The 2,847-nt window shown below is 32.2% G+C and overlaps 1 non-coding gene across 1 annotated transcript; it reads right to left on the bottom strand.

Moving 5' to 3' along the window:
- Positions 1 to 13: 13 nt before the first annotated feature.
- Trnas-uga lies at positions 14 to 86 on the bottom strand. The gene has a single exon. It is a non-coding gene; the product is annotated as a tRNA-Ser (tRNA).
- Positions 87 to 2,847: the final 2,761 nt, after the last annotated feature.

Below are 2,847 nucleotides of genomic sequence, written 5' to 3' on the forward strand. Positions count from 1 at the left end.
TTGTGTAATAAAATGCCTCTGGCGGGACTCGAACCTGCGACCTCTCGCTGTCAAGGCGAGTGTCATAACCACTAGACCACGGAGGCTTCATGGTTTAACAGATTCAAATACCACCAGATACATTCTATTACATAATAAGTACGGCTAGAAACAAATAATAGCATACACTTAAATATAAATCAAGGTAGCCGTTAACACTGTTAAATTATGTATATAAATCATCAAAGAAAGGTAAATACAGTGTTCGAATAAAGGACATAATAATACATCGTGTAGCATAGCTCGCAACGAATGTAGTCCTGTAAATAAATGAATAAAGAAATTGTGTAATAAAATGCCTAAATAAATCTGGTGGTATTTGAATTGTGTAATAAAATGCCTATATATATATATATATATATATATATATATATATATATGTTTGTAGACACATACATACATCTAGATGTGTATAAGAGACAGCATACATATATACAAAACAATACGAATATATAGAAGAAATTAAATTTAATACAGAGGAAAAAAATGTACACATAACTAAAAGGCCTTGAGCCTTTTCTCTTCAATATCTACATCAATGACCTTATTCCCCCTTTCAATCACTCTAAGAGCCTCCTCTATGCTGAAGATCTTAAACTCTATAAAAATATTTCTTCGCTCAAAGATGATCGCGGGCTCCGGGAGGATCTGGACAAGTGTAAGGTTTTATCAATTACAATTGACTCAAAGTATCCTTTGTAATTTGACTATAATTAATTGCAATGCACTCGAAAAAGTAAATTATCATAAAGATCTTGGTATATTTCTTGATTCAAGGTTAACATTTACATATCATATTAATTTTATTACGGCGAAGGCCAGCAGAGTCAATTGGGAATGATGTGGCGCAATTGCAGATCTTTTGATATGTCTACTGAACGCTTTCTTTATCTCACATTGGTTAGACCATACATATTTAGATTTCTGTTCTGTCATTTTTAATTCAATATCTTAAAAGTAACTCTAAACGAATCGACAGGATACACTTTAGTTTCTTACGCTTCATCAGTCCTGAAAATGTGGCCCTCGTCGTATTAACAATAACATAATCAATTTCGACGATGCCATCATTGACTGGGTCAATAAAAAGTTAAATGTTACATGTTCGTCATCTAAACGTATGTACTTTGATCTTTTGTTCCTGTTTAAATGTGTGAATTCGTTTGATTGTAACCTTATCTCGTATTTCTTACTCAAAGTCCCTGGTCGTCGTCTTCGTCAACATGATTTATTTTCTGTTCAGTTTTGTCGTGTTAATGTCTGTAAAAATGGTTTTATTTCACGGTTATCTAGTTTGCATAATAATTTTGTTACAAAATATCATGAAGTTGATATCTTTTCTAATTCTTTAAATATGTTTAAATCTCACCTTAATAATTATATTTCTCATTAGTGCTGTGTGTTTAAGTGTAATTTGTAAATATTTTAAGTGTTATTTAAACGTAATTTTAATTTTAATTATAAATAATTTTTAGTAATTTACATACTTATTGTAAATATAGTAATATTAATTTTAATCATAGCAATAATAATAATAATAATAAAATAATAATAATAATAATAGGCCTAATAATAATAATAATAATAGTAATAGCAATCTTTTTTTATCTTGTGATTTTATTGTATTTATTATATTTTTGATGTTTATTGCAATTGTCGCTTGTAAGTGAGAACGAAGAGTTCCTACTGGACGATTGTTATAATTTATAAAAAGAAAAAAAAAAGGACAACACATTTGACGTGTTTTTAAATCTGATCTTCTATCCCAAGCTTTTTTCGCAATTGTTTTACAGTCTGTCACATGCAGATAGAACATCATCATTAAAAGCAGTATTCCCCCTTCCCCACCCCACAAGAGCCAATTGAATTTTTCATTAATATTAGATTCAGAAACATTATTCCATTTTGCAGTCTCATCGCAAAGTTCCAAGTCTTTTTTTAAGGTACGGTAGCTAATTCTGCCTCTCTCTGATTGTATATGATAATTTCCTTATTATGGAATATGATTTTTTTTTTAGTTTGCCAGAGCCTCCTGGCCAGAGCGTGACAAATTTAACATCTTTAGTCAAATCTTTTTATCTTTTTTGCTGCGAAGCAGCCAGAGTCATATTCTCGACAGCAATTTGACCTCCGAAAGTTCATTGTTTGTCAAAAATCAAGGGCCTAAGACGACTGAAAAGCGGAGTTTCCTTCTTTCGTTCTGCCGGGTAAAATCAATTACTTTAGGCGACGTTTGTAGACTAAAGCCTGGTTTCCTGTCGACGTAAAGTTCAGAATTTCTTACGATTCATACGATTCTTACGACTGTTACGAGAAGTTGGACAAAACAGCCGCGTCTTGATCGTGCTGGGCCGCAGACAAAATAAGCCGGTTACGATTCTTACGATAAGTTGAATTTTTCAAGCTCGAACGGCAAAGCCTCTTCTAACGTCGTCACATGCATGTTACGTCAAGTTGAATTTTTCTTTGCGACTGCGATATGTTAAAATTTCTCACTTCCTGTCTGGTTTCCTCATTAAAATTACCTGGCGAGATTCGAGGACAATTTTCACCGTTGGATTTAAACAATAGTCTAGTCCTGTAGTACATGTATAAGCATAGAGAAAATAGAACAGCTGTTCTATTTTCTCTATGGTATAAGGGCCTACAAATCTCGATTTGCTAACTTTCTCGTTAGCGTTTCGTTCTCAAAATATCAATTTGGCCTATACTGTACTTTGTTTATTTCATTTCACCTTATTATATTATGTTTTGAACTGACAGAAAAGTCTTATCTCCGGATATACAGTTATACAGAAAACATTATTT

Source organism: Anneissia japonica, unplaced genomic scaffold (assembly GCF_011630105.1).
Source record: "Anneissia japonica isolate Jap-2015-1 unplaced genomic scaffold, ASM1163010v1 scaffold287777_len348014_cov174, whole genome shotgun sequence".
Taxonomy (NCBI): domain Eukaryota; kingdom Metazoa; phylum Echinodermata; class Crinoidea; order Comatulida; family Comatulidae; genus Anneissia; species Anneissia japonica.